We start from the raw sequence: 23,414 nt of genomic DNA on the forward strand, positions 1-23,414 counted from the left end.
CTGCCTCCCGCCACAATAGGTGCGCCGCCTGGCCGTCATTTGATAGGCGGCGGTCAGTATCTAGTTAAAGATAAACATCCTAAAGGTCGATTCCCAGACTTAACGTCTGAACGAGGTGGGACACTTCATTTGATCACGAGAAGGCTAAAAAAACTGTCGATTACCCCTAAAGCTGGCTTTGACCCTGAGTATGACGAAGCACTGAGAGATATCAAGACTGCCGAGCAGAATCTTACAGACTATCTGGAGAAACAATGCAAGAGGCTTGGTTGAAAAAATATAGTGCATTGGGGAACGGCGAAGAATCGCTACCAAATGGAAATGCCAGAGAGTGTAACGGAGCGCAATCTGCCAGAGGAGTACGAGCTCAAATCCACAAAGGGCTACAAACGTTACTGGACAAAGACCATTGAGAAGCTTTTTGGTGAGCTGGTCAATGCAGAAGAGCGCAGGGACGCAGCACTTAAAGATTGCATGAGGAGGTTGTTTTACAACTTTGATAAAAACTGCAAAGAGTGGCAGACAGCCGTGGAATGTCAGGAAAGTACAAATACCCCCCAAATGACCCCTTTTTACAAAGTAGACATTCCAAGGTATTAAGTAAGTAGCATGGTGAGTTTTTTTAAGTTGTAATTTTTTCCCACAATTCTTTGCAAAATGAAGATTTTTTTTTTTTTTTTTTTTTATTTTATTTTTTTACAAAATTGTCATATCAGGTTATTTCTCGCACACAGCATATGCATACAACAAATTACTAGTGATGCACCGAAATTTCGGCCGCCGAAACATATCGGCCGAAAATGCCCTTTTCGGCAATTTGCCGAAAGAGAAAAACGGCTGATAATGGAGCCAAAAATGGGGCGTGGCCTGGGTGGGGGGCAGGGCTCCGCCCCCCGCCCCTGGTGACGCCCATCATGGGGGGTGTATAGCGCAGGAGAGCCACCTCCGCCGCCTGTTTGATAACAGTGCCGGGAACATCACAGCTTTCATTTAAATTGCTGTGTGTTCCCGGCCGCGCACCGTCACACGCAGCCCCTCCCCCTTGTCCGGGCACTTTGATAGACAGATCATCTGCAGGATTGGACGGATGATCTGTCTATCAAAGTGCCCGGACAAGGGGGAGGGGCTGCGTGTGATGGCGCACGGCCGGGAACACACAGCAATTGAAATGAAAGCTGTGATGTTCCCGGCGCTGTTATCAAACAGGCGGCGGAGGCGGCTCTCTTCCCTGCACACAGTGCACACGCTGGCTGCAATGCGGCACGCTGGCTGCAATGCGGCACGCTGGCTGCAATGCGGCACGCTGGCTGCAATGGGGGATGCTTCTTGTACCACGTCCTCTGTCTCTGACCATCTCCTGTACCATGTCCCCAGTCTGACCATCTTCTGTACCATGTCCCCTGTCTCTGACCACCTCCTGTACCGTGTCCCCTGTCTCTGACCACCTCCTGTACCGTGTCCCCTGTCTCTGACCACCTCCTGTACCGTGTCCCCTGTCTCTGACCACCTCCTGTACCGTGTCCCCAGTCTCTGACCACCTCCTGTACCGTGTCCCCAGTCTCTGACCACCTCCTGTATAAAAATATTTTTTAAAAACAGTTATTTTTGGTATCGGTGCTGTTTCGGTATCGGTTTCGGTTTTTGGCCTAGTGTATTTTTCATTTTCATTTTCGGTATCGGTTTCGGCACCAAAAAACCCATTCGGTGCATCCCTACAAATTACACCCCAAAATACATTCTGCTACTCTTCCCGAGTACGGCGATACCACATGTGTGAGACTTTTACACATCCTGGCCACATACAGAACACCAACATTGATGTAGTACCTTCAGACGTTCTACGAGCAAAAATTACGCATCTCATTTCTCAACCACCTATTACACTTTTGAAGGCCCTGGAGTACCAGGACAATGGAATTTCCCATAAAATTACCCCATTTTGGAAAGCAAACACCCCAACGTATAATCTGTGAGGCATAATGAGTCTTTTGAATGGCTAATTTTTTTCCCGAAGTTTTTGGAATATGTGGAAAAAAATTAAAACACATTTATTTTATTTTTTTATTTTTTTTACACAAAATTGTCAATTTATAAGATATTTATAACACATAGCATGTATATAGCAAAAATTACACCCCAAAATACATTCTGCTACTCCTCCCAAGTATGGCGATACTGCATGTGTAGGACTTACACAGCCTGGCCACATAGAGAGGCCGAACATTGAAGTAGTACGTTCAGGCGTTCTAGGAGCATAAATGACACATCTCATTTCATTCCTACCCATCACACTTTTGAAGGTCCTGGAGAAATTACCCACAAAATGACCCCATTTTGGAAAGCAAACACCCCAATGTATATTATATGAGACATGGGCTGCAAGTAGGTACTCGGGTACTCTGATGGCCTGGTGACAGGTGCTCGGGTACTCTGATGGCCTGGTGACAGGTGCTCGGGTACTCTGATGGCCTGGTGACAGGTGCTCGGGTACTCTGATGGGCCTGGTGACAGGTGCTCGGGTACTCTGATGGGCCTGGTGACAGGTGCTCGGGTACTCTGATGGGCCTGGTGACAGGTGCTCGGGTACTCTGATGGGCCTGGTGACAGGTGCTCGGGTACTCTGATGGGCCTGGTGACATGTGCTCGGGTACTCTGATGGGCCTGGTGACAGGTGCTCGGGTACTCTGATGGGCCTGGTGACAGGTGCTCGGGTACTCTGATGGGCCTGGTGACAGGTGCTCGGGTACTCTGATGGGCCTGGTGACAGGTGCTCGGGTACCCTGATGGGCCTGGTGACAGGTGCTCGGGTACCCTGATGGGCCTGGTGACAGGTGCTATGAGGGGTGGTGACAGGTCCTCTTTATTGAGGGGGGTAGGCAGGCAATCAGTGTGATTGGTGTACACTAGGCGGTAACGAGATGTTACCGCAATCTCCTCCTCACACACGATCGGTGTGTGGGGAGGAGAACAACCCGGTAACATCTCGTTACCGTGGTTTGTTTACATTTTAGTGATCGGCTGTGAAAGGATCACAGCCGATCACGTGGGTAAACAGCCGGCCAATGGCTGTTTACCAGCGTCGGTGACGAGCAGTGTTCCCAGTGCACAGTCGGGGTGTGACCATCTGTGATCGGCCGTGACTTCATCACGGCCGATCACGTGGTAAACAGCCATAACCAATGGCTGTTCGTCCCCTCCAGTGGTGAGCAGTGTCTCCGTGACACGCCGCCACCGAAGAAACAGGGATGCACGCGCACGATCGCGCGCATTCCCTGTTTAAACGGGAGGACGTCATATGACAGCGCCCTGACCCCTCTCACATGTTTTTCCTCCTGGCCAATCAGCAAATCCTGAGACCCGACTGGCCGGGATTCCTAAGCCCCCTTTGGCCGGATTGCAGGACTCCTGATTGGCCAGGAGGAGACTGTTGGGACTTGGAGAGAGAAACGCAAGGATAAAGGTAAATGTGGGGTTGGCGAGCGATGAGCGAGCAAAGCGGCAATCGACGGGGGGTGGGTGTTGGGAGGGCATCGGCGATCGATCAAGCGATGGGGGGGTGGGTTGATTTGGTGGCGGTTGGATGGCTGGTTGGGGGGTGTTGGCTGGATGGGGGGCCGTCCCCAAGAAATTTGAGCGCCAGCCGCCACTAACTGTGAGTAGGTGGCAGGTACAGGCACAATCTTGTACTTGTATGTCAGCACATTCTTTTGGGTTCAGTGGCGCCACCTGCCGAACTGTGCTGTGAATTGAGAATTTGCCAGCTGATTTCAACTATTGATTTTGCCTGAAGTCAGCTGAGGGGCTGTGTCCAATCACACACAGTTCTGTGCAACAGGAACAACAATCTAGCTGTTTTTTCTCCCTGGAAAAACAGGGGGGGAAACTAGACAGATCAAAAAGTAAAAGCCGTAAACATTACACATTGTTAGGCACACAGTTAAAACCCTGATTACCAGCATTGTTAGTACAGTGTTATGTACAGTCAGGGCCGGGGCTACCACTAGGCAAACTAGGCAGCCACCTAGTGTGCACTGCTGCCTAGGGGGCGCCCGACCACTGGTGTTTCTACTCTCTTCTCCCCGCAGCAAGCAACAAAGTCTCAGCATCAGAAAGCAGTCGCCGTTCCATTCGCTCATAGTGTCAGAGGCGCAGTGGTGGCAGAGGACACTGTCTGTGTCCTGACTCCCAAATGAATAGAAGCAAGTAAACATTCATTGATGGGCGCGGGCGAGGCTGCATTTGATGGGCGAGGCTGCATTTGATGGGCGCGGGCGAGGCTGCATTTGATGTGCGCTTCATTAAAAAGGTGGGGTATACATGGACAGGGCGAAGGGGGTGGAGTCAGGAGTGGAGCCAAATGAGGGAGGCGGCAAAAGGAGATTTCACCTAGGATCTCAAAAGTCCTTGCACCAGCCCTGTGTACACAACTATTCCTGAGCAATGTATTAGTGTCCTTAATGACGTCAGTGTCAGTTAGTGACCCTCCCTGATAGCGTCTTTTAGCGCCAGTTTGCCCGCCACCCTATTACAGTCACACTATAAGTCACTGATCACCGCCATTACAGCATAGCGCCTTTAACTGCGTAAACTCCAGTATATATACACCATAGTTTGTGGACGCTATAGCTTTTTCACAAACCAATTAATACACTTGTGTTTTTTTTTTCTTACCAAAGACATGTAGAGGAATACATTTTGGCCTATATTTTAAAAAGAAATTAGATTTTTTTTTTTTTATTATATATGTTTTAGAATAGAAAGTAGAACATATTGATTTTTTTTTTTGATTTTTTTCGGTCTTTTTTTACTCATATAATAAAATAAAAAATCCAGCAGTGATCAAATATCGCCTAAAGAAACTGGTATTTGTGTGAATAAAATTATGTAAATTTCATTTGGGTACAGCATTGCATGACCGCGCAATTGTCAGTTAAAATAGCGCGGTGCTAAATGGCAAAAAAATGCCCTGGTTATGAAGGGGGTAAAACCGTCCGGAAGTCTGGTGGTTAACGTACCATGAATAAATAAAAAGTAATTCCTTATGGAAAACACCTACCTAAAATGAGGATCTTGTCTATAAACTGCATGGCTTTGTTGGTAAATGGCGAACCCATTCACTGAAGCCGAGGGGAAGCGCGGTAATGACGATTCATGCCATGCGTTGCAGTCCTATTCCTTTAGTATTACACCTCAATAAACATGACTCACATTAGCCGCACTAAATAATACTGCAGGGATATTTTTTTGTTTGCTGCTGTGTGTTGGCGGCTCATTTTGAATGAATGAACGACTTTAAAACTGAAAACTTTAACGCTCAATTCACCACACAATGGAGTAATATTAAAGTAAATCTGAAGCAATGTTTTTTTTTTTTTTTTTTTTTTTTTTTTTTGTATGTTTTTTTTTTTAAATAAAGTTACAAAGGGTTGAACCCCCTGTAAGATTTTGTTTTGCCATTTGTATCCCACTGGGGAGATTTATTTTCAGTCCCTGACCTGTAGACACAACAGAAGAAATCTCTCAAAGTGAGGGCAATGCCACCTTAGTCAGTGGTCACTGGAACAAGACCCCTCATTATAAGATATCCACTCTATTCCTTTTCTGATGACCGATCCTAAATTTGGATTTTTCCCCACTTTTGGTCCCGGTGACAATGGTAACCAGGACAAGTAGGGTGAGTGAACCTCCCTAAGGCTAGATTCAGACATGTGGAGAAATTGCTGTTCCTCTGAAAAGTGATCTGCTTTTGGATTGCTTTTCAGAGGCATTTGACAGGCGGTGGGGAGGTGACATGATACGTCCTCTTTTTAGCCCCATAAAAGCTAAACTAAAGGGGTTGATTTACAAAAGGTAAATATTCTTCCCGCTGACAAGGAAGGGGCACTATTCCTCCCACTGACATTGAGGATGAGGAACTATTCCTCCCACTGATACCAATGATGGGGTACTATTCTTCCCACTGACATCAAGGATGGGGGACTATTCCTCCCACTGACATCAAGGATGGGGCACTATTCCTCCCACTGACATCGAGGATGGGGGACTATTCCTCCCACTGGCATCGAGGATGGGGGACTGCTCCTCCCATTGATACCAATGATGGGGTACTATTCCTCCCACTGACATCAAGGATGGGGCACTATTCCTCCCACTGACATCGAGGATGGGGGACTATTCCTCCCACTGATACCAATGATGGGGCACTATTCCTCCCACTGATACCAATGATGGGGCACTATTCCTCCCACTGACATCAAGGATGGGGCACTATTCCTCCCACTGGCAAAGGATGGGGGACTGCTCCTCCCATTGATACCAATGATGGGGTACTATTGCTTCCACTGACACCAATGATTGGGGCAGTATTCCTCCTTGATCGCCGCCTTCCTGTTGGTCTTCCGCCCCCCCCCCCCCCCCAAAAAAATGTAGAGCAACAGCAGTTGGTGAGTGATCTGTGCCGATCTCTTCTGCAAGCTGCAAAGAAAGGGACTAGGGAATCTCTGTCCTCAGCAGTGTTAATTTAGTCGACTAAAACATTTTAGTCGACTAAATGAATACTATTTTAGTCAACTAAAATACGATTAAAACTAAAACAATTGTGATGACTTAAATACAATTAAAACTAAAATGCCATTTTAGTCAAAAGGCTATGACTACAACTAAATTGCAATTACTGAAATGTACTGGAGATTTTAGTCAACTAAAACTTAGGACATTTTAGTTGACTAAAATGTACTGGAGAATTAGTCGACTAAATACAACTAAAACTAAAACAATTGCAGAAGACTAAAATGGGACTAAAACTAAAATGCCATTTTAGTCCTAAAACTAAAATCTAACACTTTCTCTGTCTCAAAAGTGAGACATAAGTGGTCTGTTTAGACCCTTGACATTTCACCAAAGCCCCACAACAGGGCTTCTAAAAATAATTGTAAAAAAGTAATAAAACATATAAGAAAATTATATTGTAGAAAATAATTTAAAAAAATAATAAAAATCAAAAACTACTGACGCTGTCCACTGCCCTACTGGCACCAATTTGTTCTCTACTGACACCGTCCATTACTCTGCTGATTTACATGCATGTGTGTTTATGCTCTGGGGTGCACACCCTAATGCAATAGGCTGTGCACACCAATGCCTCCTAGGTTATGGGGCTGTGCATTTTCGATTGATGTACACAGTGTAAGAAGACACAACTCTAGTCCCTGCATGCAAGGGTGGCTCTGTAGGACGCTGCAAGAGAAAGGAGCCACCCTGACACAGGAAACCTGGGGCTGAGGTCATGGCACAGGCAAGGATTAAATGATAAAGAAGTACTCAGATGCTTAAGTGCTTAAAGTGGAGGGCCACCCTAAAAAAACAAAACTACATTAAAATGTTCCAAAAAGATTTAAAAAAATACCTGTTGCTAGGCAGATCGTCCTAAACTGCCTCTTCCTACTCCGCGGTGATCTTCGCTGGTCTTCGTTCTCCTCCTCCTTGTCTTCTGGGGAATAGGGCGCGGTGTGTTCTGGAAACTGTGTGTGTCCCAGAACACAGTGCGCCCCATTCACAAAGCGCTGCGCAACTCACGCATGCGCAGTAGGAAACGGGCAGTGAAGCCGCAAGCCTCCACTGCCTGTTTCCCTTAGATAGAATGGCAGCGCCGGGACCCGAGAGCCGAGGGACAGGTTGGCCTCGGTGCCTGACATCGCGGGCACTCTGGACAGGTAAGTGCACTTATTAAAAGTCAGCAGCTGGCTTGCCACCTGCCCCCCCACCCTGACACCCCTTTAAAAACAGAGTTTAATATAACTTTAAACTTTAAGTGTACGTTCACCTTTACAGAAAAATCTATAAGGTGAACTTACACAGGACCCCCTTCTCACCCCCCCAATCACAGGTCCGGAGCTCGGCTGATAGGACCGGCTACACGGGCTCTGATTGGTGGGCGCCGCCCATGTGACACCGCTGACCAATTAGAATGCTCCGAAACTTCCCTCCTTACGGGGTACGTTTTGGAGATTCGGCTGTGGGGATTTCTAAGCCCCAGACCCGTGATGCAGCTATACCGGGGCTCAGAACGAGGGAGATCGGCGCAACAACAGGCCAGCGGGACTCGGGGGGGGGGGGGGGGGGGGGGGATGAGGAGGCGGTCCTGTGTAAGTTCACCTTACAGATTCTTCTGTAAAGGTGAACTTACCCTTTAGGCTGGGTTCACACTATTGCAAATTGGATGCGGTTTCTCCACATCCAATTTGCAATAGCAGGATCATTTTGACCGACTCTCTATTGAGCCGGTTGACATATCCCTGCTGTGTCTTTTGGTCAGGTTCAGGTCCAAATTTGGCCAAAAATTTGGGCTGAAATGGTGAACGGGGACACACCGGACCCCTGCTGTGAGCTGAATGCGAAGATAGTGTGAACCCAGCCATAAACATGCCAGATGCCCAAAGTCTACATCTATCAGCGCCAAGATCCCATGGGGAAAAGGTGCTGATATCTCATTTATTATCTAAACAAAACTAATCACTATAATGCTATTTAGTCTATAACATGAAATAAATGTATGCAAATCCATATATATATATAAATCCTGTACCTTTTGTATTGTACTGTAATTGTGTTGTCCCCCCCTATACATTGTAAAGCGCTGCGTAAACTGTTGGCGCTAGATAAATCGTTAATAATAATATAAATAGGGAGTCCTTGGTCTTAGGAGGGAAGCATAGCGGAGAGTTCCCATCCGTGTGCAATACATTTTAATGGGTTTTTCTTGTAGCAATCCCTTTGGTAAATTAGGTGTTTGCAGGTCGGGTCCTGTAAATGCAGCAGCTTTCCTCTGATTCACTAGAAAAACAAAGACAAGGCCCAGGGCTCTCAGCTTTTCATTTACCAGGGCTTGATCTCCATAGACATATTTTCTTTTTCAAACTAAATTGCTGTGTAAATGTTCAGTTATACCAGCAAACCTCTGCCGCTGCCATGAACGATCCATCACAGCAAATACAGATTCTTTCTTGGCGATATATACTACATATACAGTATCACACAAAAGTGAGTACACCCCTCACATTTTTATAAATATTTTATTCTATCTTTTCATGTGACAACGCTGAAGAAATGACACTTTGCTACAATGTAAAGTAGTGAGTGTACAGCTTGTATAGCAGTGTAAATTTGCTGTCCCCTCAAAATAACTCAACACATTGATGTCTAAACCACTGGCAACAAAAGTGAGTACACTCCTGAGTGAGAATGTCCAAATTGGGCCCAAAGTGTCAATATTTTGTGTGGCCACCATTATTTTACAGCACTACCATAACCCTCTTGGGCATGGAGATCACCAGAGCTTCACAGGTTGCCACTGGAGTCCTCTTCCACTCCTCCATGAGGACATCACAGAGCTGGTGGATGTTGGAGACCTTGCACTCCTCCACCTTCCGTTTGAGGATTCCCCACAGATGCTCAATAGGGTTTATGTCTGGAGACATTCTTGGCCAGTCCATCACCTTTACCCTCAGCTTCTTTAGCAAGGCAGTGGTCATCTTGGAGGTGTGTTTGGATCATTATCATACTGCCCTGCGTCCCAGTGTCCGAAGAGAAGGGATCATTCTCTGCTTCAGTATGCCACAGTACATGTTGGCATTCATGGTTTCCTCAATGAACTGTAGCTCCCCAGTGCCGGCAGCACTCACGCACCCCCAGACCATGACACTCCCACCACCATGCTTGACTGTAGGCAAGACACACTTGTCTTTGTACTCCTGGTGGTTGCCGCCACACACGCTTGACACCATCTGAACCAAATAAGTTTATCTTGATCTCATCAGAGCACAGGACAGGGTTCTAGCCTAGGCCATCTTTACGTAGAGAAACAATTCTTTTTTTTTTTTTTCAGATCCTCAGAGTTTTTTGCCATGAGGTGCCATGTTGAACTTCCAATGACCAGTATGACAGAGTGAGAGCGATAACACCAAATTTAACACATCTGCTCCCTATTCACACCTGGAAATGGAAATTTTCACTTAGGGGTGTACTCACTTTTGTTTCCAGTGGTTTAGACATTAATGGCTGTGTGTTGCGTTATTTTGATAGATAGATAGATAGATAGATAGATAGATAGATAGATAGATAGATAGATAGATAGAGATATATATCTCTATCTATCTATCTATCAATGTACTGCCTCACATAAATATGTGAAGCAGTACACAGAAGACGTCTATTCAGATAAAACATATGTCAGGCAAGGCAAGGAAATGGAGGTGAGGTTGTGATGCCCATGGATGGTGTGGGATGGTTTGTTTAGTTTCCAAATGCCTGTTTTTACTTTGCTGCTGTAAGTAGAACCTTTATTAACTTGTCGCCTGCCCACTGTGAAATGCCGGCAGGGAGGTGCAGCACTTGTTCTGGGACACCGTCATATGACAGCGGGCCAGAACGGCCGCTCTCGCACGACCGTGGGGGCACGCAGCGCGGCGATCGCAGCTGCGCCGTGTTGCTAGGACACGGCGTGACCCCGATCTGTGTAAAGAGCCGCGGCTCTTTAAACATGTGATCGGCTGTGTCCAGTCACAGCCAGTCACATGTAAACATGGAGAAGCTGGTAATCGGCTCTCCTCACCTCACTCTGACAGAGTGTAAGGAGAGGAGAGCTGTTTAGTGGCATCTCCTCACAGGGGGACATCTAGGGATGTAATCAGGGCACTGATCATCAGTGCCTTGATTACAATATAGAAATAAAGTGTAACAATACAGTGCCCACCAATGCCAGCATACAGTGCGCACCACTGCCCACAAGTGCCACAAATCGGTGCCCATTAGCCATGCCAGTCAGTGCTGGCATTCAGTGACGCCTATCAGTGCTGCTCATCAATGCACATCACTGCTATCCATCAGTGCCACCCATTAATGCCCATCAGTGCCCACCTGTACCACCTATCCATGCCCACCAGTGCCGCCTACCAGTGCCCGTCACCACTGCTTATTAGTGCCCATCAGTGCCACCTAACAGTGCCCATTAATGCCTCCTATCAGTGCTCATTAGTGCCACATATCAGTGCCACCTATTGGTGCCCACAAGTGCGGCATATTAGTGCCTCCTCATCAGTGCCGCCTCATCAGTGCCCATAAGTGCACCTTATCAATGCCCACCAGTTTAGCCTATCAGTGCCCATCGGTGCAAGCTCTATTTGTGTGAAGAAAATGATAAAAAATTTGTTTGGGTACAGTGTAGCATGACCACGCAATTGTCATTCAAAGTACGATAGCACTGAAAGCTGAAATATGGCTTGGGCAGGAAGGGGTGTTAGTGCCTGGTAGACAAGTGGTTAAACTCCTAATTTTTATCTGGATGCTGTGCAATGAGTTTTCTCTTTCTCATTGTTATATCGCATGACTGATTCCTGAGGATACCTTAAGGGCATATATCTTTGGTGGTTTCCATGATCGCTTTCCATAAGGCGGCTGGATAAGCTGATGTAGCCTACACCTAGTGTGAGGGATAAAGCTCACAGATGCGAGTACAGACCTTGCTAGGTCTATCGATCTGCTAAGCAGATATTTTGCTCTTTTCCTATGGGGAGCACTAAGTATTGCACCGAATAAGAACTGGAGGACATTGCACCTTCTTTTCATCACTCTATGGACTTTATGGTGTTTTCAGGACATTATTCCTTTGGACTTTTGAATGAATCACAAAATATATTAGGTGTGATAATTGTTGCACTATTTATATGACAGCGCAACATGTTTTTTTATATATACTCTTTATGGAGATATCTGGGGTCTTTAAGACCCCAAATTTCTCCTTTGCACCTAAAAGCATTCAAAATGCCATGTTTGGCTGTTTTCAGTACTGACATTTTTTTTAAATCTGGCGCCTTTAAGGCTGCGGTAAACCGGACGTGCCTGTTGGTTGCTCGGGCCTCCCATTGGGACGGGAGAGCCCGGGTGGAGCAGAGGAAGGCAGTGGAAGGGGGGCCTCGCCTTGCTTGTAATAACAATAGAGTGGCTGATTAGCCGCATTGGTTATTATCACAAGAAAGCCATCCCTCGGCTCCAAGCCGCCGGGGGGACGGAAACATGAAGGGGGAGGATCTACATGAGACACCTACGGCCTCGCCCGTATAGGTCAGCCGTCGGTGCCGGGGGCATGGACTGCGAAGAGGGGAAGAGGCTGGAGCAGACACCATGGAATGAGCGGTAAGAGAAAACGTGAGTACAGCCCCCCCCCCCCCCCCCCCCCCCCCGTAACATGGATAGGATAAGCATTGGGGGGGGGGGGGCTGCATATAGAACAATCTTTTCATCTTCCTCCTGCAGTCTCTGAATACCTGCGAGAGGTAGAGGAGGAGCAGGCATTCCGAGACTGCAGGAGGAAGATGGAGGGAATGATTCTTCTATATGCAGCCACCCCTACCACTCCTCCTATCCTGCTTCTCTCTGCTGCCCCCCCCCCGTGCTCTTAACCTCCCCCAATGCTCTCCGCCACCCCCCTGCGCTCTCCATCCCCCCATGCTCTCCGCCACCCCCCCGGGCTCTCCACCTCCCCCATGCTCTCCGTCACCCCCCCCCCCCCCCCCCGGACTCTCCAGCTCCCCCCATGCTCTCTGCTACCCTCCTGGGCTCTCCACCTCCCCCCATGCTCTCTGCTACCCCTCCGTGCTCTCCACCCCCCCATGCTTTCCACCACCCCCCTGTGCTCTTCACATTCCCCCATGTTCTCTGCTGCCCCCCCTGTGCTCTCCACCCCCCCATGCTTTCCAACATCCCCCCTGTGCTCTCCGCATTCCCCCATGCTCTCTACTGCCCACCTGTGCTCTCCACCCCCCCATTTTCTCCACCACCCCCCCCCCCCGTGCTCTTCACATTCCACCATGTTCTCTGCTGCCCCCCCCCCCCTCTGTGCTCTCCACATTCCCCCATGCTCTCCGCTATCCCCATGCTCTCCACATTCCCCCATGCTCTCTGCTGCCCTCCTGTGATCTCCACATTTCCCCATGCTCTCTGCCTCTCCCCTGTGCTCTCCACATTTCCCCATGCTCTCTGCCTCTCCCCTGTGCTCTCCACATTTCCCCATGCTCTCTGCCTCTCCCCTGTGCTCTCCACATTTCCCCATGCTCTCTGCCTCTCCCCTGTGCTCTCCACATTCCCCCATGCTCTCTGCTTCCCTCATTCTCTCTACTGCCCCCCCCGTGCTCTCCACCTCCCCCATGCTCTCTGCCACCCCCTCCCTGCGCTTTCCACATTCCCCCATGCTCTCCACTGCCCCCATGTGCTCTCCGCCCCCTGTGCTCACCACCACCCCCCATGCTCTCCACCACCCCCCCATGCTCTCCACCTCCCCCCGTGCTCTTCACATTCCCCCATGCACTCCGCTGCCTCCCCATGCTCTCCAACTCCCCACATGCTCTCCACATCAGCCCATGCTCTCCGCCACCCCCCGTGCTCTCCACATCTCCCCATGCTCTCTGCTACCCCCAAGTGCTCTCCACCCCCCATGCTGTTTCCTGGCCCCCTCTCCCCCCACACCTTTGTCGGGTTCCCTCCTTCCCTCTCCTGGGGGATCCGTCAGGGTGGAGAGTGGGGAACGGGCCAGTTAACATGTTAAGGGCTGCTCAATCCAAAATGCCCAGGCCTATTTTTTTGTCCCAGTCCGGGTCTGCTCGGCTCTAAAAAAATGGTACCGGTATGATGCCTGCAGCTGCATATCACCCCAGTATAGGCTGACCAGATGTCCCCGGTTTCAGGGGACACTCCCTGGATTGAGGACACAAGTCTGTCCCCGGATTTGACTTCAACAGGAGCTGTGTCCCTTTCTGATGATGATGTGCTGGTCGGAGCGGATGGACTATTTCTTCAGTTTCCGGCACATGCCCATTCAGCTCTGCTCACATGTTCTTCTGCCTTGGCTCACGTCCCGGCCAGCCGTCTGCCTGCTTATCTCCTTGTCTTCCCCGGCAGAGTTATTTTTCTCCGCTCCCCACCCAGTAGTAGCCGGGGCCCGGAGAGTGAGACCTGAGAGGCTGTGAGGCCCGCGGATTCGGCAACAGGCAGAGAGAGGCAGCTGAGCTCAGCTGATGATGTCCAGCAGCAGGAATAGAGGGGAAGCAGATTATTTTAAATATTAAAAACATATTAAATAGCGATTTCGGTTTATAGCGCTAAGATAAAGTCTAGTTCCACTGTTATTTTGAATCGAGTGAATAAAAAAAAAGATATATATATATATATATATCTATATCCTTTAGATGGAGCTGATGCTCATAGTATTTATTTCCTATGATTGTTAGCTTATAAAGCAGTATATTACTGATTTACTAAATTCTTTATGAAGGAATAACATTCGACCTGGAGAGAAAATAGCCTAGTAACATGCCCTTCATTTACAGCAGAGAACATCTTGCCATGTACATGCAATCTTCCCACCTCCTGAAATGCTTGTGTTTTTTGTTTTTTTTCTTTTGTTTTCCTTTTGATGAACAGTGAACTAAAATGGAACTAATGCGCCACAACCATAAGCCAAGTGTTTGCCGTGTGGTAGCGATGCAGTCCTGTTCAACTTGACAATTTGCTGCTCTGCAAAGCTCGACGGCCACAACATGAATACTGCCCCCTGTATGTTAAGGTTTAGGTGGCCAGGGGCTCGACTGCCTGTTTTTACCACCATCTGGCTGCCCTATGAAAAAGGCCTTAAAAAAAAAAAAGAAAAAAAAGAAAAGGGAAATTGAATTGAATACGTACCACGATTTTCCTTTCCTGGCACCAATCAATGGCAGTATATTAACATGTATGCTGCCATGTTGGCATCAGGAAAATTGTATTAAATACTTACCATAATTTTCCTTTCCTGGCACTAATCCATGGCAGCATACATGTGGTTTAGTATGTTGCCATGTGGGCACCAGGAAAAAAAAAAAATACTTGATTGGATGTTTTCTTCTAGAAAATTGTGCAGGACGGCTTTCTTCATGTCTGAATTACTGGTAAATACTGCGCCAAAGGGGGAAATCGAACAGCCTGGTCTGCAGAGGTAACGCTCAGCCCTCTTTGCCACAGGATAGTTGGTAATGATTTCTGAAGCTGGTTAGCATACTCTGAGTAGCTGGATGTATTTTAGCGGGTTTGGAGGATTACAATGAATGCACACAAGTTCTTCTATACTGCTTCTCATAGGAAAGAGAGGAGTGGAAGCAAACAGCCTGCAGATTACCAGCGCCACCTACTGGAAATATGGGAGAAAAACATGCAGGTGTATAAAAACCTATTAAAGTCAGCAGCTACAAATATTGTAACTGCTGACCAGTGGCAGCTGGTGCTCAAATTTTTTTTGGGGGGGGTTCAAACAAACTGAAAAATACTAAAACCCCTCCCCCACCAATTGCAGCCACTTGTGCCCATCAAATGCAGCCACTTGCCCATCAAATGCAGCCACTTGCCCATCATATGCAGCCACCTGTGCCCATCAAACGCAGCCACCTGTGCCCATCAAACGCAGCCACCTGTGCCCATCAAACGCAGCCACCTGTGCCCATCAAACGCAGCCACCTGTGCCCATCAAACGCAGCCACCTGTGCCCACCAAATGCAGCCACTGTGCCCACTGACAGCCACCCCCCCCCCACACACACTCGCAGAGTTTGCGGCTCTCGCTACATCCTCCCGCGAGCATGGATTGCGGCTATGACACCCAAGGGGGGTGCCAGAGCCGCGATCTGCGCGCGGGGGGGGGGTGCAGCTGACTCAGCCGAGGGGACATACTTCTCAGAGCGGTGGCAACCTCCGCTTCAGCACGAGTCTCCTTGCTTCCCTTCTTAAGTGCAAGGCATCCAATAGGGTAACCTGGTGCTTTGGCCAAACAGAAAGCAGGTCTGACGTCCTGCCTCCTGATTGGTTGGGAGGAAGGTTAGTGTGAAAATAGCGAAAATTAATTTGCTATTGTCACACAATTGGATGGGATCAGGGCACACTCTCTGCGTCCTGAGCCCATCCTATTTTGTAGTCTATTAGAGCCTCTGTCTCTAATCAGGTTCTTCAAAATATACCACCCCCACCATAGGAATCCATGCGTCTGGCGTCCTGAATGGGGCATGGATGGGGGGAGGGGTGGCGGCCGTGTGCCCACAGTGCATGGGCCGTCACTGCTGTTGACTTATAATATAAGGACACTTACCTGCCCAGGGATCGTGCAATGTCGGTACCCCAAGCCAATCCATCCATCAGCTCCTGGTGAAGGCACCAGCATCTTCACCAAGGGAAACAGGAAGTGAAGCCTTTGCAGCTTCACAGCCTGTTTCCTACTGCGCATGCGTGAGTCACGCTGCACTTTCGGACTTGTCCCGTTATCTTCTGGGACCTGTGTGCCTCCCAGAAGGCAGCGGAAGGGAAGGAGGAGGGGCCGAAAATTTCGTACATCGCCACACAATAATTGCGGAAATCTTACCCAGAAGTGGGAGTTTTGCCAGGTATCCGCTGCCCCCTGAAAGGTGCCAAATGTGGCAGCAGAGGGGGGGGGGTAGCCAACAAGCAGAGTTTCCCCTTTTGGATGGAGCTTCGCTTTAATGAATAAAGACAGACCATAGATCATTATGACTGGACATATGTTATACAAGAGGAGTTGGACGTATTCATACAGATGAAGCAGATAGTAGCCATCTGGCATTAAGTCCCGTTCATACCGGTGTGACTTGTCATGAGATTTAACTGGTCCAAATCCCTTGACAATCACACCCTATTGTCAGAAATGGAACAGTTCAAATCAATGTGACGCTGCACCGATTTATTTTTTGCAATTTCAGATGCAACTTGCATAGACCTCTGTGCATGAAGTCGCACAGATTGACAGCCAAGTCGCACCCGAAGTCGCACTGATCTGCAGCTTTAAAATCATGCGACTTCAAATGAAGTCTCACAAATGTAAAAGTTGGATTTGGTGTGAACGGGGGCTAAAGGTCAAAGATAGCATCAGCCAATATTCTCAATGTGCAGTTCGTTTTGTTTCCGAATTAATATTCAGATACATTTTTTGTTATTCGGATATATCCAAATACCCTAATTTGAATTACAATATAAACAAATTTTACCGAACGCTCCGAATAACGTAACAAAATGCTTCAACATTTGGAAATTTGGACTGAAATTCGAATCTAATTTTACATTGAACTCCCATCAAATTCTCACAACACATATTGCTGAGATCAGCGGCTGTCGGGGTTATTTACTAAAGGCAAATCCACTTTTCACTACAAGTACACTTTCAAGTGCATTAGCTTTAGATCTAAGGGGAAGATCTGAAATGAGAGGAAACTCTGCTGATTTTATCATCCAATCATGTGAAGCTAAAATGCTGTTTTTTATTTTCCTTGCATGTCCCTCTCAGATCTACAGCAACTGCACTGCTGGGAGCGGCAGCAGAGGAAGAAGAACACCGGACAAAGAAGACAGAAGAAAGAGGAAGAGCGGAAGAAGAAGCAGCAGGAGGAGGATGAGAAGCCCGGGGGAGGAAGATGCAGAACATGGAGGAAGACGCGGAGAAGAAGACAATTTTAATAAAAGACTTGTCAAAAACTGTCTACTGTATTTTTTAACACTACATTAAGTTTTTGGTGAATGGGTAGGGGTACAACTATACCCCATACTCATTCACATAGGGGGGAGCCCGTGATCTGGGGGCCTCCTTGTTAAAGGGGACTTACAGATTTCCGATATGCCCCCCGCCCGCAGACCCCAACAACCACTGGCAAGGTTTGTTGGGAAGAGGCCCTTGTCGCAATCAACATGGAAGCAAGAGCCCCGTGGGGCCCCCTTTGCCCCAAAGCACCCATCCCCTCATGTTGAGGGCATGCAGCCTAGTATGGTTGAGGGGCGGGGGGCACTCGCTCGTCCCCTCCCTTTCCTGACCTGCCGGGCTGCATGCTCGGATAAGGGTCTGGTATGGATTTTGGGGGGGACCCCCGCGACATTTTTTAAAAAAATTTAGCGTGAGGGAGTACCGTCTGAATCCACTAGACCCAAGGGCCTGGTATGGACCTGGGGGGGGGGGGGGCCTCACACTGTTTTTTTCACAATTTTTTTTTTAACCGGCAATTTTTTTTTTTTACATTCAGCGGGAAGCCGCTGACAGCTGATGACTCATTGGCTGTTAGGGATGCGGCGGCCGGCTTCCCGGCCCCCTCCTTAGCAACCATCTACATACAGTATAAAAAAACCCGCAAATCATGGTAAAAATGCGTGTCCAAAAAGGTGGCAAGCACCGCAGAAGGCACTGCAGAAACACTCAAAAGCAACATGCGTAGATGTGAATCGAGCCTAAAGGAGAATTAACCAAAAAAAGGTTAATTAAATCTACAAGTATTTTTTTTTACCACTACTATTCCTTTATATTGGCTTTTAAAATGTACAAATGCAGCAATTTAGAAATTGGGTGAAAGTTTTATCACTGTGAAACACTTTTTGAAAAATAAAAAGTGCATTTTGTATACAATTATATGGATCAGGGACAAATGAGGAAAGAGGGACAGAGGCACATTGCTCCAAATCAGGGACAGTCCCTCAAAGTCAGGGACAGATGGGAGCTATGCACCTTTATAATTACGAGAAGGAATAAGATTTTCCATGGACTAAAGATTTTGGATTTATGAGAACCAAAAGGCCATCGAGGGTGGTTAGGATTGTTTCCATTTCAGTGGAATACACGTCCTCCTTGCATTGAACAGTCTATGGCTCTAGCCATGTGGACTGCCCCGATGCCAACCTGTATTTATTTTTGGCCAGATTACAAGCATTCACCCCGTGTGGTTTATTGGCCCAAAGAGAGTTACGAAACTCTGTCCAAAGAACCCAGATAGCAAGGATAACTAAGTTAGGAAAGCCTCAGCAGAGTCAAGCTAGGGACCCAGCGGAACAGAATGGCTGACGCTTGCAGAGGATTCAGCAGGTTAGCTGAAGAGCAAAGTCAGGGACCCAGTGGGACAGTGTTGGTGACACTTGGAAGCCACAGTGGGATAGTTGTAAAGGAGCTCAAGGGATCCAGTAGCGGCTGGGATTTGAAGAGTCTAGTGAGAGACTGGGAGCTCAGTGAGAGGATCCAGAACAGGATACTGTGAGTTGCGATTCGTACTGAAGTTGAAGTTACCAGATCAGTTGCTATAGGAGACAGCGGTCTACAGATAGAGTTTGCTGCAATTCAGCTTAAAGTGGTTGTAAACCCTTACAAACCACTTTGACCTACAGGTAAGCCTAGATTAAGGCTTACCTGTAGGTCCAAGCAATATCTCCTAAACCTATATGGTTTAGGAGATATTTTCCCGAAAACGGGCACCGCTGTCTACGGCGCATGCGCCGTAGACAGCGGCGCGCAGGCGCACTGAGCGCAGCATTTCCAAGAATGGAGCTGCCGCGCGTGTCGACTCCCGTGCGCATGCGCGGGAGTGACGTCATCGCGGCTTCGCTGAATGACAGCGGCGGAGCTGCGAGACGCCACCAGCAAGATGGATGCGGCGGACTACAGGGGACAGCGGCGACTTTGCTGGCTCCTGTGTCAGGTAAGTGACACATAATGGGCTACTATGCGATGCATAGTAGTCCATTATGCTTTACCTTTGCAGGGAATGAAAGAGGAAGTAAACCCATCAGGGTTTACTTCCTCTTTAAAGGTCCTTGAACTGTATAGCTGTTCTTCTATTCCTATTTTTGTCTCGGAGTCTGCCAAGTATTTTCCATCTGCCTAAGGGTGTTCAGGCCCTAACCCTCTCTCCCCAGTTCTGTTAACAGAAAATAAATCTCTTTTTGAATTCTCAGTGTCTGGGGGCCCAACTAATGCTGCGTACAGATGAGCGGAATGTCCAACAGAAAAAGTCAGACAGAATCTTTTCATTGTATATTCCAATTGTGTGTATGCCTCATCTGACTTTTTTTTTGAAAATTCTGACGGACCTAGAAATAACATGTTTAAAATATTTCTGACAGAACCAATTCCTATCAGGAAAAACGCTCGCCTGTATGCTGTTCCGACGGACCAAAAACGACGCATGCTCTGAAGCAAGTACGAGACGGAGGCTATTGGCTATTGAACTTCCTTTTTCTAGACCCATCGTACGTGCTGTACGTCCCTGCATTCTTGACGATCGGACTTTGGTATGATCATGTGTACGCAAGACAGTTTCAGCGGAACTCCATCGGAAAAATCTTCAGAGTTTATTCCGACGGGAAAACCAGTCGTGTGTACGCGGCATTAGAGTCTGCAAAATACTTCAGACTGGGGCGGAGGTTCACCTTTTAGCAGGACAACGACCCTAAACATACGACCAGAGCTACAATGGAATGGTTCAGAGCAAATCATATTTATGTGTAAAGGCCCGTACACACGGTCAGACTTTTTGACAACAAACATGCAAATTAGCTGTTTTGGAGCAACATCCGACTGTGTGTACGCTCCATCGGACAAACTTTTTCGGTTTTCATCGGACTTTTGTTGGCTGTGCGAACGGACAAACTTTCTGGCAACAAAAGTCCGATGGAGCAAAGTCCGACCGTGTGTATGCAAAAGCATCGGACTTTTGTACAAGGTACAAACACGCATGCTCAGAACCAATGCAAACGATCGGACTACAATACAGAAGTTGACCAAAGGTGGCGCTGGAGTCATTGAACGTCCCTCTTTTGAAGTGGCGTCAGTACGTTGTGACGTCACTACGTTCGTGTTTGTTGTCAAAAAGTCCGACCGTGTGTATGCAATACAAACTTGTGGACCACGCCCTTTGTACAAAAGTCCACGGGAAAGTTTGTACAAAGTCCGATCGTGTGTATGGGGCTTTAGAATGGCCCAGTCAAAGTCCAGACCTAAATCCAATTGAGAATATGTGGCAAAAATGTGACTCTTTAGATGTGCAAAGCTGGTAGAGACATCCCCAAAAACACTTGTAGCTGTAATTACAGAGAAAGGTGGTTCTACAAAGTATTGACTCAGGGGGCTGAATACAAATGCAGGCCACACTTTTTAAATATTTATATGTAAATTTTTTTGAAAACCATTTATTATTTTCCTTCCATTTCTCAATTATGTGCCACTTTTTGTTGATCTATCATGTAAAATCCCAATAAAATACATTTAAGTTTTTGGTTGTAACATGGCAAAATGTGGAAAATTTCAAGGGGTATGAATACTTTTTCAAGGCACTGTAAATAGGAGTTTTGCATTGCATTGACATACTCCTGTTTCCATAGTAACACTAATGCCGTGTACACACAATCGGACTTTCCGATGGGAAATGTTGGATGGGAGCTTGTTGGCTGAAAGTCTGACCGTGTATATCGGCCGACTTTCCACCAAAAAATGTTGGCTAGCAGGTTCTCAAATTTTCCGCCAACAGAACTTTGTTGTCGGATTTTCCGATCGGGTGTACACAAGTCTGTTGCACAAAAGTTCACGCATGCTCAGTGTTATGTCCCTTTGACACAGGGTCTCTCAGGGTGTTGCTAGCAATGCTGCCAGTGTCTGCTCAGCAAGTTACACACAGGCTGGATGCATTTATTAACCAGGGAAGGGTTTATTACTCGCTCAGAAAGTGATGTACATTCTTACATGGAGGAGTCATATACAACAGATCTCCCTCTAAGTATCCTGCTGCTTCCAGTCCCACATATACTGTGCATGACTTCCTGGTACAGCCCCTCCCCCAGCATGCATCAGGAGAAAGGGGTTAAGAGTCACAGTGATTCTGCATAAACATTACACGGAATCAAGTAGGAGCCGGAAAACTAGCGTTCAAAATGGAGATATCACATGACTATTGAACTTCCTTTTTATCGGCTCGCTGTACGTCACTATGTTCGTAATTGTTGGCCAACATTTGTGTGACCGTGTGTATGCAAGACAAGTTGGAGCCAACAACCTTCGAACAAAAATCCACGGTTTTGTTGTCGGAATGTCCAATCGTGTGTACACAGCATAATAGTTGTATCAGTTATTCATCATCACCCATATATTTACAGCAGGTGGACTGGTCCTTTTAAGATCTGCAATAGGTGGCCACTTACATAGTTCAGGAACAAAATTCGGAAACTGTAAAACTGGAGTTAGCAATGTTTTCCTATTGTACAGCAACATTTTGTACATAAATATTCATTATAACCAATATTTTATTTTCAGTAGGAAGCTCGACGTGAAGGTGAGAAGAGGCTTTTATAAGCACTTTCAAGGCTGTTTTGCTGATGTTTAGGATCTGTGAATAATGTAATTGTTGCAAAGTTGTATTTTATGGAGGGCAGTAAACATTGTCTGTTTCTGCTATGCCGCACTGCTCAGCCTTTCTAAAATCCATCTGTAATGACTTTTCTTATTCTTTTTTTTATGTTGTTAACCACTTCCCACCCGGCTCGTGTCACCCGGACACGGCACATCTCAGATCGGCAGGAGGGCTCTGTGATTGGCCCTCCTGATCACATGACGGCCGTGTCCAATCACGGCCGTCATGTGATGTAAACAAACAGCGGGTTGCTAGGCAATCGGCTCTCCTCTCCTCACACGGAAGTCACCGCTGAGGAGAGGAGAGCAGAACGCTGCAGCCGGCTGATGATCAGTGAGTATGGGCTGCTTTTTACAGCTTTTTACTCACTGATCATCAGTGTAGTGTAAACACACAACACACCACACAGTATAAACACAGTCCCCACATATGTCCCCAAAACACTCATGTCCCCAAAACATACATGTCTCCAAATAATAAAAACACATGTCCCTAATAATAAAAACATGTCCCCCACATATGTCCCACTAAAATCACATGTCCCAATGATTATCTGCACACATATGTACGTGATCACCTGCACACATATGTACATGATCATTTGCGTACATATGTCCGTGATCACACAAACCAATTATTATACACTTAACGGAATTTTTTTTACCAAAAACATGTAGCAGAATACATTTTGGCTTAAATTTATGACAAAATTTGATTTTATTGGATTTCTTTTCAAATAGAAAAAAGAAAATATTGTTTTTTTTCCAAATTTCCGCTATTTTTGCGCTTATATCGCAAAAAAAAAAAACGGAGTCGTGAATAAATAACACCAAAATAAAGCTCTATTTGTGCGAACAAAATGATAACAATTTCATTTGGGTACAGTGTAGCATGACCGCGCAATTGTCACTGAAAGCGCTAGAGCGCTGAAAGCTGAAAATTGGGCTGGGAAGGAAGGGGGTGAAAGTGCCCTGTATTGAAGTGGTTAAAGAAAGTTTTAGTAAGAGAAATACCTTTGCTAAACTCCATCTAACAGAAAATACTACACACATCAAATACCGCCACCTAGTGTGTAAACACTGCGCCAGCACCCAACCTCCCCCCAGCTGCCACTTGTTTGTATATTATTCAAATATTTAGAAGGTGAATAAATCCTCACACTTACACCGTGTTAAATCACTAT

General features: G+C 47.0%; 1 protein-coding gene across 1 annotated transcript in view; it reads left to right on the forward strand.

Annotated features, from left to right (window-relative positions):
* The window catches only part of LOC143924111 (DNA mismatch repair protein Msh6-like), a 35,390-nt gene extending 14,279 nt beyond the window's left edge, over positions 1-21,111 (forward strand). Inside the window, exon 4 of the mRNA XM_077448166.1 lies at positions 17,365-21,111. The gene's annotated coding sequence lies outside the window, so the exon portion shown is untranslated. The remainder of the gene's footprint in view (positions 1-17,364) is intronic.
* The last annotated feature ends 2,303 nt before the right edge of the window (positions 21,112-23,414 follow it).

This window comes from Lithobates pipiens, unplaced genomic scaffold (assembly GCF_037356315.1).
Source record: "Lithobates pipiens isolate NorthernLeopardFrog02 unplaced genomic scaffold, aLitPip1_a1.2 Scaffold_22, whole genome shotgun sequence".
Taxonomy (NCBI): Eukaryota; Metazoa; Chordata; class Amphibia; order Anura; family Ranidae; genus Lithobates; species Lithobates pipiens.